The following is a 16481-nucleotide window of genomic DNA, read 5'->3' as shown; positions in this document are numbered from 1 at the left end:
ATAATATCGAGACTGAACCCACGGCAGAGTGAAAAAGCACAGACAATTGTCAACTGACCAGCAGACCCCACCTCCCCATTACGGAGTTCTTCTCCTTGGCAATGTCTGTAGTACTGGGCTCTGGTGGGATAGCCCTCAGAGCCCTTGTTCGAGCAAGCAGACTATGATAAAGTGGCTGACAATGTCAGCATGACTCAAACTTGCGGTCTCACTGCAGAATCAAAATCAGGACTGGATCCAGTAGGTGAACCAGTAAATGCTACCCCAGGAGGAGGGGTAGGCTGCGCTCAAGAAAGCGTGGCCTTCTGCAGTCTGGTGGCATGGCAGCAAAGCTCAATCCCCAGGTCAATGGTAGATCTGGGCATGCTTTGGTGGGAGAGGACTCTCTCTCAAAAAAGGATAGTTGTATGTGGATAGCCCCTGATTCATCTGCGATATAGGCTATCCAAATGAAGGGAATAGCAACTGGGTTGGAGAATTCCCCGGGTGCTTCATTTACTTTGCCCCACTCATTGGGGCTCCTGAACACTAACACATTATGCAAAGGCCCAGATGTCCATTTTGAGCACAGTAATTGGACCAGCCTAAGTCCAAACATTTTGCTATGTAGTCTCCCAGTAGGACGGAACCTCCTCTGCCTAGCAAAAGAAGGTCCTGCAGCAGCCAAAATACACAGTAAGGATATCAAGGCTTTGGAAGAGGGGGCTGGTGTGCAAAAACTCCTGGAAGGCTCTCTGAAACTGGGAGATAAATTATTTTCACTCAATGATGGTTCTGACACCTCCAGTCCAGGGGAGTCGGAAGATAAAGGTTGCTCATCAGTCTCTGGTGTTAGTTTAAGCAGTTCACCAGACAGGCCGGGTACTAGGATCAGGCCAGTGTGGCAACATAGACAGTCCATTGATCAAAGCCAAAGTCAATGATCTGCAAAGGCGGCAAAAAATTATTTATCAGCCTCTACATTAAATGGGATTACTCTGCAACACAGCAGGTGTACTCGAAGCCGCAGGACCAAAGTCACACTCCCTCAGGGAGTGGCGATCACCTTGCTATCACGGACGCTGCAATGCAGCCATCCTTGAGGCTAATATATAGCTCCATTTAACAACACCTGGAGAAAACTCGCTCTGATGGCCGCAAGGCTAGGGTGGCTTCAATGAAGCTGCAGGGAGCTGTCAGGAAGACAATTGCCTGCATTCTAAACTACCCATCTAGACAGAGGAGTCTCCATTTTGCTCAGTACCCTCGGTGGGTATTACAGCATTTACATTCTAGGTTGTTCCTTCAAAAACTGTTGCACAAACTTGCCTGTACCAACCTTTTCAGTCTCTCAAGATGGTAGCTGCCATGCAATTCAGATTTAGCGTTCTAGCGCTCCTGCTTAATACCCAGCTGTAGTGTTTCTTCCGAGCACTTCAACTGTCTACCTGAAGAAGAGAGCAGCTTTCGAAAATCGCGCCTGCTCTGAGGAGATTTATTTTGTTCCTGCAATGTCAGATTTATTTTTTTACTCCACCTTTGGCAAAGCGGTGTGCACACCAGGGGTCTCTCCTCTTTCGGAGACCGGTGTCTCATTACGCTTTCTGAGCGTCCTTTTGCCTTCCGTACGGATTCCTGAGAAAAAGAAAGCCTACTTCAGTAACATTCACCGGAGGGACAGTAAGACTTCTAATTCTTGGATGTTGTTTTGGAAAAGCTCCTTCCAGGATCTAAATATTTGTATAAACTTACATATTGACTTTCTGAACACAAGATTGAAAAGCTCCTTCCAGGATCTAGATATTTGTATATATTTATTCATGGGACTCTCTGAACTTAAGATTGACTAGTCCCAAGAACTGCTAATTTTCGTTGTACTGAACAGTCCTATTAAATAATACCGCGTGAACTCATTTGAATAACCTTTTTTCTAAGGAGTTGGTTGCAAGAAAAGAAAAGACTTAAGTACTAATTCCTTACACAGAGAGGGGCTAACCTTTTCTAATGATTCAGGTGCAAAGTGAGATAGAGACGAGTGAATGAATTGAGTGAACTGTTGAAAGGTCGTAGTGATTGTTTTAATCATAGTGACTTACTGTTTTTCATTCGGGTTCTCCTTGTAGTGCATTCAATTAAGAACATGCTCATCATTCCGTTTAAGATTGTGGAAGAGGTACAGGCAGGATTTCGGAATCTGGAGGCAGTCTCTCTTTCTCTCCCATTCCCCTTTCCCCAATGTGAGTGTTTAGCGCGGATTATTAATTGTCTGTGCAGGCAATCACAGAGGAGATTTTACAACTAGCATCTGCTCCTATGGAGGTTTGGTACTTGCGGATGAGTTCCCTGACAGGAGCCATATGGAAAATCACTAAAGCTTGTGTTGAGATTGGAGAGAGGATAACCTCTGTAGAAAACCGGGCTGCAATACTAGAGACTTATGTGGCGGTGATGCAGTCCCAATCAGATGCTCAAGGGTCTCAAATCGCAGATGTGCAATGGAAACATGAGGACTTTGAGAACAGGCAGAGATGTAATAATCTGCAATTCCTTTGATTAGAGGAAGTAGCGTAAGTCAACAATATTAGGGCATTCATAGTAAACCTACTCACAGGGGCATTTACTGGGATGACTTCCTGAAACTGGAAATAGGAAATTCAGAGAGCACATCAGTTTCCCCCAATGTTAAAGAAGTTGAGCTCCACACAAGCCGAAAGTATCAGCAGGTCGAGAGCATATATTTTGGTAATTTTTTGCTCCAGCAAACAGTCTTTGAGAAAGCCTGGCCTGGCGCAGAGTGAAACTTTGATGGCTAATCTTTTTTCGTAAGTTTAGACTTTTGCCATGTAACAGTCGAGAGGAGATGGTGACTGAGACAGCTCATTCTTATGTGTCAGGCATTTGGCGCGGAGGCCTGTTTGATGAAGCCTGCCCGTCTTAAGATTGTCTTTAAGAAAAAACCTGGGAGTTTACTTCAGAGATTACAGCCAAGGAATACATGGTCGATAAGTCAGGCAAGTCCTGATTTGTAATGTCTCAGCAGTGAGAATTTCTTTTCATACTGTTTAGCTTAATCCTGCACACATGAAATATTGGAGTTTTATGTTTTTCTGTCTCTTTTGATCTAATTGTGGTATGTTGGACAGAGCTAGATTCACTTCTCTGTGATGTATGGGGATTTCAGCAATAATCGCTTTTTCCTTATGCCCCACGCTTTACTAGGGTCTCTTCACAAAGTGTTGATATTGGAATTGTGGAGCTGGGGAAGAGGTTGAGCACTGGAGTCATCATGCAGGCTAGCCGTGGTCTGATTGTTTCACGGTGTAGGTTGAGAGGGTAGCGATGGTGAGTGAGAGAGGCATGGGATACTCAAAATTGGGAGGGGGCTTTTAGAGGGGTCACTGTGGGGATGTTGGGGTGGTAGGGTGAACTACACAAAAGGAGGAAGGAAAGTTAAAAATCTAATTTGGTATCTCTCACGGTTTCAGTTTGGAACGGTCCGGAAGGAGGGTAAGGTACTTTTGCAGAAGCTGCTAGATAATTTAGACTACCTATATGGCCTGTGCAACTAAGATATGTATTGCCTCTGACAACATTTGTGGCTTAAATGACAATGTAAAAAAGCAAAACACAGCTGAAGATCTTAAAGTTCTCTGAGTGTATATTTTATGTATGCAAGAAATGCACATTTTGCGCATACTTAATGTATGCAAGAAACCCACTTGAGAAAAAGTTACCTGAATCTTTGAGTTTTATTCTATGAGCATGCATGACACAGAGTACGAATACTCAAGGGGTGGCCATCTTCATAGTCCACAGGAAAATCTGTAGATTTAAACATCCTCATCTGACATGTATGGCTGGTATGTGATTGCTGAATGTCAATTTGCAGGGAGCACAATCACACATTGTTCTGTGTATGGCTCAAACTCAGATGATCCTGCATTATTTAATTTTTTGAATAATGAATTGGCCCTATGGCCCACATGAATCACAATGTGTGGTGATCTGAACATCAACTTGCCTGGTGGGCTAATTGATTCAGTAGATAACTTCTATTCAGGTCTAAAGCCTGGAGTCTTTCAGGTGCTGCCACATATTGAGAGCAATCATGGGATAGTGGACGTCTGGCATACAAATAAGGCATCAGACCCACAATACACTTTTTTCCTGCCCCCCCCCAACCATCTCCTAGGAAATACGTCTGTTTGGGCTATATTTTTGCATCCCTCAGCTCGGCCTTATGGATATGTGTAGTAATATGTAAATATTAGATGAGAATGCTGCTCTGTGCTACCCTTTGTTTGTGGTGGCAGGGTGAAGCATTCTTTGCCAGCATTCTATGGTTGCTGGGATTGACATCTGTTGTATTCTTAGAATGTTATAACTCAACTGGGACTTGTGGTTGAAGCTGTGGTGGCTAATGGAGTATCTGCTCCTGGACATCTCAACAGTGTAGCCTACAATAAAGCTTCTCCACTTACCTTGACTCCAGCGTCTTCACTACCGATTGTTGGCGACGATCTGACTAAACGGGCGAACCCTCTGTGTGCTGACCTTTTCTGGTCCACCTCAGCACTTTTAACGGCCATTCCTGACTAGCTCCTCTAATGCACAGTGCTTATTGCTCCTTCCTGCTGTGTTGCTATCTTTGGATTCACTTGGTTCACTGTGAACATCCTCTCTCTGTTTTCCCTTTTCCGGTTGCTGCCAGCCTTCAAGGGACGTGAGTGTGCCCTAACCTTGCAGACAGCCACTCTCCAGCAATCCAGCCATGTGACAGGCCCGTGTCTTTATTCCAACCGTGCCTGGTTCCTACATTGAAGTTTTGGGCGCTGTTGTCGAGCGAGAAAACGTCCACATGAGACTGCATGTGCTGCTGGCAATGGTTTAGCCCTGTCCAGAGAAGTGTCCACGAGAAGCTGCGCGTGGTGTATGGCCTAATGGTCCTCGGAGGCATCTCAGGTGACATGTTTCCCACTTACTATGCTGTGTTTTCAACAGCACTCCTGATGCCAGTGCTTTTGCTGCATGTTCAACATGGATTCTGATGTCTCCTAGGTATGAGTATTGCGGATCAGGGTGATTTGCACATCTTATTAACTATTTCCACTACGCCTCTCACAATTATCTCCAGATGGCTGTGACTCACATATTTTTTGGGGATATTCAGACACAAGCTTCTGTATCACATGTTTCTACCCAGCGGACCGCGGTGATTCACACACCTCATGACATTATTCCACTACCAACAGTTTCAGTCATATTAGACTTTTAATTTTCAGTTCTCTAATGTTAGTGACAATCCTATCGTACCGTGTATTCTTGAAAAAATGTAAGTAATCTTTGCTTTGCTTGCAGAATGTATATATATTTAAATCAGACTCGGATGTAAAGAAACTCATGGAAATGGTGAGGCAAAATAAGTTAGAGACTCAAATTAAACAGAAGGCCTGGTATGATCACAGGAAGGGTGCCAAATTAGTTCCGCTTGCTGTTAAAGTCATGGTCACTATTACGTTTCCTATTCACGTGAAAAAGGGAGAAAGCATATTTGGTGAGCCGACCAGAGTTGTGAGAGTTGGCAATAATGCTGTCCAATTTTTGGGAAGACATTAGTGAAACCTTTCCAAAATTGTTAAAGTGAGAACAAGTGCTAAGTGTGGATCTGACAAGATTGTTATGGAAAATACACCTGGGTCCAGGGAAGATCATGGTGGGCTCTGGTGAAGCTCAAGATTGTCTGTCACTCCAAAGAGGTTTCAGGAGTAAACCGGTATTTTATTTATTGTTCTTCTGCAGTGTATATAGTTTTTTTGTGTTGCTTTTTGTTCTGTTTTGGGAAGAAGGGAAGGTGTGTAGTATTATATATATATATTAGATGAGAATGCTGCTATGTGCTGCCCTTTGTTTGTGGTAGCAGGGTCAAGCATTCTCTGCCAGCATTCTATGGTTGCTGGGATTGACATCTGTTGTATTCTGAGAATGTTATAATTCAACTGGGACCTGCAGTTGAAGCTGTGGTGGGGGTGGTCGGTGGAGTCTCTGCTCCTGGACTCCACAACTGTGTAGCCTACAATAAAGCTTCTCCACTTACCTTGACTCCAGCGCCTTCACTACTAAATTATTTGAGAAATACCCAAGAGTCATGTCTGATCATAATCCCCTGGTCATTGAAACACCACTGGCATAGGTCCGTGCAAGCCTGGTCAATCAAGAGAGGTCTACTTTATGACGAGAGATATCTTGTCCAAATCAATAACTGGATCCTGGAGTTTTTAGATTGTAATCAGGGCAGTGCTCCTCCCGGGATAGTTTGGGATGCCTTTACGGAAGAGATTTGTGGGGGAGACACTCAGTTTCAGTCTGAACCACCAGAAGACACAAATTCAGATATTGCAAAGACTGTATAGAGAATTAGCCGACGCTAAGGCTCAACTCATCGCCACTGCCTCAGAAGGAGATCATCTTGTAGTGGTCCAACATAATCTTGCTTTAGCTAAATTGGCCATTAACAGCATCTTGGCAAATAAAACAGTGAAAACGTATTGTCCCTTAAAAGGGAGTGCTAGAAATATAGCGAGCACGTAGGTCATTTGCTTGCGTGGCACACCAGGCAAAAAGGAACATATAGGGAGATCACCGAAATTAAGGATAGAGGGAATCATTCTGTTACTGACCGCAGGGGGATCCGTGAAGTGTTCCAAGACTCATATTGCGTTGTGCTGAGAGGGCAAAGGATGATAAAAAGATTGAGAAATGTCTTATATTAATCTCTGGAACTTAAAGTCTGCTCTGAAGATAGCGAATTTCAAGATGCCTCTCTCAGCGAGGATGAAGTTTATACAGCTCTCACAGAGCTCCCTTCTGTTAAGGCTATTGGGGTGTATAAAATTCCACTAGAATTCTATTCTTCTCAGCTTTAGGTGTCACTTGAGTCGAGTTATTCCGCAAGGCACACAAAGGACAACAGGTGACCTTGACCAATATAGTGGTGTTTCCCAAATAAGGAAGCCTCCACCAGACCCCGGGTCAGATAGACCCATTAGATTACAGCAACACTAAGTTATATTCTAAAATCCCAGCAACAAGGCTATATCAAGTTATCTCCAAGCAGGTCTCTCCACAGGATACATGCCCACCGAAAACCATTTATTTAGTAGCTGACACTATTTCAGACCTCCTAACAGACATTTTTAATCTTATGATTAGGTCAGGAAAATTCCCCATTGTCTGGAAGATAGCCTATATTCTTCCTTTAATCAAAAAAGCTAACCTAGATCCTTCAAATCCTGGGAACTACCGTCCCATTTGCAGATTGCCCCTTCTGGCAAAAATAATTGAAAAAGCTCTTAACTCACAGTTGACAGCTTTCATCGAGGACCAGATCCACCTAGACCCTTGCCAATTAAGATTTAGGAAACATCACAGCACCGATTTAGCATTGATAAGTGCCTCGGAACAGATTAGATGGACACTGGATACGGGGGGTAGTACAGTGCTGGTCCTATTGGACCTCTCAGCGACATTTGACACTGTAAACCACCAAGTCCTGCTGAACATGCTGGAGGATATTGGGGTAAAAGGTAAAGCCCTTGCTTTAGTCAAATCATTTCTGTCAGACAGAATTCAGTTTGTTGCAGCTGATAATTTCAAATCCCCATCCTTCTCTGTCCCTTGCGGCATCCCCCCGGGTTCGTCTCTTAGCCCGACCCTTTTTAACATCTATGTGGCCCTTTTGGCCAAACACATTAGATCATTTGGTTTCTCGGCAGTTACCTATGCAGATGACACCCAATTAGCGATCTCTGTATCATCTAATATTTCCGAGACAGTAAAGCGTTTTTACAACTGTATGCAGGAGATCGGAAAATGGATGGCCCAAAACTGCTTAAAGTTGAACTCAGGCAAGATTGAGGTACTGCTCTTTAGGAAGGATACTTCCTTTTGGTCCCAAGACTGGTGGCCATCTGAACTTGGACAACTTCCGTCGCAACTCACAAAGTAAAACATCTTGGAGATATCTTAGACAACCATCTGACCTTCGAAGGGCATGTGAATACAATCACGTCTGCCTCCTTTACGGAAGATCTTTCCTTTCATTCTGAAGGACCCTCAAAAACAGTAATTTCTGCTCTGATACTATCAAAAAGTGACTACACAAATGCTCTTTTAATAAATAAAAGAAAGAAAATCTAAATAAGCTGAAGGTCCTACAGAACTCAGCTGTTCGCCTTTTACTAGGTATACCCAAAAGAGAAACAGTCTAAGCTGCCCTTCCGCTTCTCCATTGGTTCTCTATTGAGAAGCGTGTACAGTTTAAGGCCCTGTGCATTGCTTTCAGGGCTCTTCATGGGGAAGGCCCAAAAGTTTTTTAGCTTTGGTTTCGTTGGTATTTTCTGCCACGATCCCTTCACTCACAAACTGCATGAAATATCATTGTTCTTAGAGTAAAAAGAGTAAAATGGGACGGGAGAAGTATTATTGGCAGCACCTCCTGTCTCTGGAACAGCCTCCCTTTATTCCTGAAAAAGGAAATAGTCCTTCTCTGCTTTAGGGAAAAACTAAAAACCTGACTTCTCAGTCTTTAGGAGTCTCTAAACTCTGGCCAGCCTCATAACCTGATACTGCCTAGTTTGCAAGCTTGCATGCCTAGACACCTTAGGGTAGTAGTGCACTTTTATTATACATTTTCATTTCATTTAGTTTCTCCTTGGCAACACAGTTTTGTCCCAGGGAGAGGAACTATGTCCGCCGAGTTATAACGGTGTTTGATGCAGCAGCAAATTGAGGAAGAGCCTATGGCTCTGGCCCTGTTAGATGCAGGGAAAGCATTGGCAGGGTTGCCTGTGATGACCTTTGGGCAGTTATGAAATGTTATGGAATAGGATGGGGTTATATTAGGGCAATTAAATCTGTCTATCATAACCCCACTGTCTGGCTTCAAAACATTTGGATGGGGGGGGGGCAATCTGATCCCATCAGAATTATGAGAGAGACACGACAAGGGTGCCCCTGCTCCCCTTTATTGTATGCCCTTTACATAGATCCTCTGGTTAGGAGGCTGGAATCCAACGCTCTAATCAAGCCTATGCTATTCCACGGCAAGAATACTAAGATTCTGGTGTATGCTGACAATATAGCAGTCATGACATCCGTCCTATGGGCATCAATGTGGCAGGTAGGGGAAAAGCCTCAGAATATGGGAGATTTTCTGGCTATTTCCTTACCCAGTTTATTGCTCAGATAATAACCAATAAATACGAGCAAACTGCTGATGTTCAGACTGTAACAGAAGTAGTTTACCTGTGAGTTAGCATTATGGCATATCTAGATCAGATTGTCAAATCTGAACTAGCCCCGGTACTTTGGGAAGCAAAAAGAGATTAACAGAGGATGCATAACTAACATACATCCATTTTTGGCCACTGTAATGTAATTAAGATGCGATTCCTACCCAAGGTCTTATATTTCTTTACCCTGAATCCCACTTGAGTTTGAAAATCGATGGTTTAAACGGATGGAAGATATGGAAACTTTGTCCGGTTATATGCTAATGCAGAAGGGCTCTAACATTTCTGATGCTAACTAGGGAAAGAGGTGGTTAGGCCACTCCCAATTTTAAACTTTATCAGTGGCCCGCTGCTCTACAATATATGAGATCCCTTATCGATTGGAGTGAAGGAAATTGTGGTGCTGGAGAAAGTATCTCTCCCATGTATGAATTACTTATTTGGAAGGATGCTAAAAGCATTTTTTTTAAAGATAATTGAACCAAGATATTTTAAGAAATTTAAGTTTAAGACCCTCAGTGCAGCTTTTAAGATCTGGCAAATTATGAAGAAAATAACTGGAATAGGAAACTCAACTACTGTACCCCAATATGGGGAGCTCATTGTCTTTTCTCACTGTTTCAGGACTTTTGTTGTGTCTGATGGGAGCCCAGGGGGGTTAGAAGACTAGGGGATTTTTAGATAGGAGATGCATTTGCATCATTTGAAGAATTGCAGCAGGACAAAGGCTGGATAAGAGTGAATTATTTTAATATATGCAGATTAGTGACTTTCTTTTAAAAAAGGGAAGGGGACCGAGCGGATTTGACAAACTGACCTTGTTGTAGATCGTGGGGAATGAGTTCAGATGTCCATTTAGCCCAATTTATGAATAATGAGTGGTGGCATGCCTGATGATTTGGAAACAAATTTTGGCACATGACAGAAGAAGCTAAATACTACTGACTTAGGTCGCACTTTACTGTTGTCTGGAGGACTGTAGGCGCAACATTTTAGAACACTTTTTGACCTCTACTATATGGTGACAAAAATGCTAAATGGGGAGGGAATACTGGTATTCGCTGCCGCCGTTGGCAAAGCCAGGAGGCAGACATGGTGCATATGTTCTGCTCTTGTGCCGCATTGGATTTATTGAAAGAAGAGATAACCAGGTTAATGGAAACAGCACTATCCCTGGACATTACTATGACCCCCCAATTAATAATACTGGGTACACAGAATGACACGGTCACTAGGTCAGAGCAGTTCTTTGTTCTTTATAGCTGTGGCCGTTGTCCATATCTGCAGATCTCCAGCATGGCGTGATCCACATTCCCTGACATTTCCTCAATGGTTAGCTTGATTGCTATCAATTTACAATGTAGAAAATAATCTTTATATACGAAAAGGCAAGAAAGCTAGAAAAAGGGGAGAACAGATTTGGGCCTCTCTACAAATGTGGGCTGGAAAATGCTTGCCGATCTTCACGAAACTTGATATGAAAAAAAAAAACACTCATGTTATTTGATTGGAAGATGTCATGCAGCTTCGTCAAATGACACCAATGTTAGTAGTAGGCTATTATAATTTCTAAAATGGGAAGGGCAATGACTCATGACAGGAAAACATTGGGGTAGAGCTGTTTCTTCTCTTCTTCATCAATTGTAATATATATATATATCACATTACATTGTACGTATTTGCCTATACGTTGACACCCCTTCACTTTTTCACCCCATATACATATCTACATGAAACTTGATATGTCAAAACCTAACCACTCATGATAATTGACTGGAAAATTGTGGTAGTGCTTTCTCTTTCCTTCTTCCACAATTGTAATATATATCACATTACATTGTAAATATCTGCATACATTTTTTACACTCAACTTTTTCTTTCTGCCAAAACACATGTCTTCATGGAACTTGATATGTCAAAAACTAACCAGTCATGACATTTACCTGGAAACGTTAATGCACGTCAAATTACACCAATGGTAGTAGTATGCTATTTATTATAATTTTTAACATGTGTGTTGTGATCTCGTGCTTGCTCGCACCGCGCGTCATGCCTACGTTGGGGGGTGACGATTGGAATGTATGGAGTGCGATCGTTCTTCTGGAGCTGGGAGGAAGACGGGTGAGGGTGAGAAACGTTGGTGCTGCTTCTACTTTGCCTATCTCAATAAACCTGAAGAAATTTACTTTGCCTGAAGATCCTAAATTTAACACTGGCGACGAGGATGGGATACGAACCCACGCGTGACTCTTACATTGTGGCCATTGGTGGAGAAAAGTTTTCAGCTGTAAGGAAGCAAGCCATTCTCCTACATAATCTGGGTGTGGAAGGAAGAAACGTTTATGACAGCATGGATACCATACCTGTGGGTGGAGGGGATGGTGAACCAGCTGATGTGTTTGAAATGTCCATGACTATGCTTGAGGAATATTTTGGCCCCCGGATTAACGTTATATTAGAGCGCCATAAATTCTTCACCAGAATACAAGGTCCTGTAGAACGAGTTAAGAGTTATATTGCTGCTCTTAAGACCCTAGCTCGTACCTGTGAATTTGGTGAACTCACGGACCCTCTCACTAGAGATCAACTGGTGAGATGCACCAACAGCACAAGAGTCCAAGGAAAACTATTGTCTAAAAATCCGTCATTATCGGAAGCAATAGCCATAGTAGAGGTTTTAGAAAATACCTCTACCTGGGTTGAAGAGATGAAAAAAGATCGAGAGGTAAAGAAGGAGATCAAAGAGAATGTGCATGTTTTGACCGATAAGCCTACTCAAGAGAGTAGTGATAGTGTTGCCAAAGTTGCCTCCACTGACAAACAAAAAATTTCTGACAAAGATGTGCGGTCACGCTTTCCCTCTAGAGTGCCGTCTGGCAAAACAGATCATGATGGTCATTCTGTCGTGTACAACAGCAATGGTGATAAATTCTCTGGAGAGGTTTCTAAACCAAAATGTTTCAGGTGTAGCAGTCTTACGCACTACTCAAACTATCCTCATTGTTTTGCCAAAGACTCTATTTGCAACAAATGTGGCATTAAAGGACATTATGCCAGAGTTTGCAGGTCTTCCGTCAAGTCAAAGTATCCGTAAAAGAGTACTGAAAGTGTACGAACGATTATTCTCAACGTTGAGAATGTTGGAAATTATGTTGATGAGGGAAAAGTGGTTATGCCAGAATGTGACATTTTGGTTGACGGGTTTAACTTTGTAGTTTTAGCTGATTCTGGGTCGCCTTTTACAATGGTGGGGAATAGGCAATGGGATGAAGTGGTTGGTTTTGATAACATGTCACTGCTGCCTCCAGATATAAATCCAGTAAGCTATGGTGGTAGCAAAATAGATGTGTTAGGATATGTAGTAGCCAACATCCAATTCAAGGACAGACAAACATTAGGTAAAGTTTACATAGCTGAGAGAGGAGATAATCTCCTAGGTTGGAGACATCAGCGTGATTTGAGTATCATGCTTAATGTCAGTGCTATCGATCCAAAAGATCAAGTTATGTTGGTGGAAGTTGCAGGAAGTAGTCACGTTATCAATTTCTTTGACAAATTTCCTGAAGTTTTTACTGATTCCCTGGGTTGCCTCAAAAGTTTTGAGCACAAAATAATCCTGAAAGACAGAGCTGTACCTTGTGTGCATAAGGTCAAGAAGGTGCCAAATATGATGTTAGCACCATTAGAGCTAGAACTCAAAAGACTTCTAGATCTGGGTGTCACTGAAGAGATTGAAGGCTCGGAGTGGTTGGCCCCGATTGTTTTGGCCCCCAAGGATGGTGGGACCAGTGTCAGGATGTGTGTAGACTTGAGAGGACTTAACGAATGCATATGGGTGGATCGTCAGCCTCTACCCAACATCTCAGAATCTCTTAGTATGCTTAAAGGTGCGCGAGTTTTCAGTGTGTTGGATTTATCCTCTGCATATCACCAGATTCCTCTCCACAAAGACTCTAAACATCTTACGTCTTTTGTTACACCACTGGGAGCATATCGGTTCACAAGAATGCCTTTTGGGTTGGCATCAGCTGCAGCATGTTTTCAGAGGGTAATGAAGCTTGTTTTAGAAGGGATACCAAATATCATGTTTTTCCAAGATGATATCTTAGTTTATGGGAAGAATGAGCAAGAGCATAATTCCACTATGTCATGTGTGTTACTGAGACTAAAGGATAAGGGTCTCACCTTGAAAAAGCAGAAATGTCATTTGGGGCTGAGTTCTCTTACGTATTTGGGTCATGTAATCTCTGGAGAAGGTATCCAACCCAAAATGGAACTTGCTGAAAGTATTATGAATGCTCCCTCTCCCAAAGATAAGGATCAAGTCAGATCGTTCTTGGGTTTAGCTGAGTTCTATTCCAAATTTGTTAAAGGGTTTGCTAGTGTGTCTGAGCCCATTAGAATGTTACTTAAAAAGGGGTCACATTTTGATTGGTCGCAAGAATGTGAAGAGGCATTTTGTGTGATAAAAAGGGAGATTGGGAGGTTACCCACGTTGGGGCATTTTGATGTCCACCGAAAGACTATCCTTACCACTGATGCTAGCCTTAAAGGTTTGGGGGCGGTTCTTTCGCAGGTAGTGGACGGAGAAGAGAAAACTATTGCTTTTGCTTCTAGAGCTCTCAGAGAAGCAGAAGTGAATTACTCATGTATAGAGAGAGAAGCTCTGAGTGTGTTTTGGGCCGTGCACCACTTTAAATTTTTTCTTTGGGGCATACCGTTTCTGGTTAAATTAGATCACCGTCCGCTGGTCCAGATATTTTCATGTCACCGCAGTGAACAGTTAACACCCAGATTGAAGCGTTAGAGCGAAGGTCTCCAGGAGTTTAATTTTCGGGTGCAGTATTTACCTGGGAATATGAATAAGTCTGCCGACTGTCTCTCACGGCTGCCTCTTGACAATGATTTGGATGATACCAAAGATCGGACTGGAGTTGAATCTAGAAATGTTTGCTGGATGTCCGAGCCAACCTTCTCAGGTAAAGAGTGGTCAGATGAAGTAGGTAGGGATGAGGTCCTTTCTTCTCTCAAGATGTGGATAAGAGTAGGGTGGCCTGATTACAAGATGTTGGACCAAGAGATGAAATCTTATTGGCCAGTAAGGGAGGAGATATCATTCTATGAAGGGAATGTCATGAGAGGTGACAGAGTGATTCCTCCTCTTGAATTCAGGAACAGGTTAATTAACATTGCCCATGAAGGACATCTAGGGAGGAGTCTTACCAAAGCTAGAGTGAGAGAAAGATATTGGTGGCCTAATATGGATCACATGACTGAAGAAGTTGTTAAAAATTGCATGTCGTGTGCTGCTAATGATAAGTCTTGTGTCACTAATGTTGCCCCACTATCTCCTGTGGAAATTCCTGAGATTGTTTGGACCAAACTTGGTTTGGATATTGCAGGTCCATTTGAACTTTTACCCTCTACGGAACGTTTTGTCATTCTATTGGTAGACTACACCTCGAAATGGGTAGTCACTAAATGTGTTTCTTCTGTGTGCACGAGGGTTGTGATTGAATTTCTCAAAGATGTTTTTACTTTGGAAGGAGTGGCCAAAGTTTTGGTAACGGACAATGGTATGCAATTTGTCTCTCATGAAATGTGTGAGTTTTTGAAAGATCACAATATTGTTTATCAGAAAACTGCACTATATTCACCGCAGAGTAATGGATTGACTGAGAGGATGAATAGAGTGGTCAAGAGTTGTGCTCAGCGTGCTTTGGAGAGTAAGGTTTCTTTCAGAAGTGTATTGAGAGACACTTGGTGGGCACATCGTACTGCTCCCAACATGATTACTCATGTCTCACCGTTTGAAGCGCTGAGAGGTAGAAAAGCAGTTTCCAAACTAAAACCCACGTGGTTGCCAGTTTGTTTAGATAATTGTACCACGTTTGAGACCAAACGGGCCAGCATCTCTAGTTATCAACAGAAGTATAAATTGAATTATGATTCGAGAATGTATGTAAGAGAGAAGAAATGGCAACTGGGTGACAGGGTCCTAGTTAAGAATCCCAATCATACTATGAAGGGTAGAACTGCTTTCTTGGGTACTTTCACTATTGTTGCCATTAAGAAAAATGTGGTGAGAGTAGATTCAGGTTCTACTTGGAGTATGTCCAGACTAGTGAGATTTACTGAGAAATCTCTGGGTGCTTCATCATGTCTGGATCGCAGGCCTCGAGTGCCTGGAGACAATGTCAATATTAGAAGTCCTAGGAATAGGCACATTCCAGCAAGATTCAATGATTTTGTTTTACATTGATATAGAACTTGTGTAACAAATTGTGCAGTCATTTGACGTGCTGTTATTGTTGTGGGAGGGTTTTTTATTTTTATTTGTTCTAAATCTAGGAGGGGTCATTTTGTTCTATTTTCGTTGGGAGGGGGTGTTGTATTTTCATGCATGGGTTTTATGGGTTTTAATTTTTTCTTTTGAGGGAAGGGGATGTGTTGTGATCTCGTGCTTGCTCGCACCGCGCGTCATGCCTACGTTGGGGGGTGACGATTGGAATGTATGGAGTGCGATCGTTTTTCTGGAGCTGGGAGGAAGACGGGTGAGGGTGAGAAACGTTGGTGCTGCTTCTACTTTGCCTATCTCAATAAACCTGAAGAAATTTACTTTGCCTGAAGATCCTAAATTTAACAATGGGGAAGGTCAATGACTCATAACAGGGAAACTTTGGAGAAGTGCTGTGTCTTCCCTCCCTCAACAATTGTAATAAAGATCATATTACATTCCACATATCTGCATATATGTTTTTTTCCTATAGAGTTCTCATGTCAATTTGGTTTAAAAAAGGATTTAACCAAAACATTGATGCAAGAAGTTACATTTTTCCAGTACAGTAACCCACAAGAAGCCTCTTGACTATGAAGTGAGTTACTTCCCAATTCAAAGTAATTCTAACACACAGTCTGTGGTGCTGTATGCAGTTTATTTCTCATGTCCATTTAAATATACAGTTTAATAAATATGTCTATACACATATATTAGCATGTGTAAACACCAACGAACAATCTTTCGGATATTAATCATGAACACATCTTTATTTCGATAATACACTATATTCATAAAAGAAGACAGATTAAAAACACATAAAATCACAATACATTCATATATAAAATAAAGCCAGCATGATAACAATATAATAATAATTATAAATACTAACAAGCACTCCAACATGCTGCTCCAATACGGCTCACAGATGTACA

Source organism: Triturus cristatus, chromosome 12 (assembly GCF_964204655.1).
Source record: "Triturus cristatus chromosome 12, aTriCri1.1, whole genome shotgun sequence".
Classification (NCBI taxonomy): Eukaryota; Metazoa; Chordata; class Amphibia; order Caudata; family Salamandridae; genus Triturus; species Triturus cristatus.
The sequence above is the reverse complement of the archived record's forward strand: the minus strand, read 5'-3'. Positions refer to the sequence as shown.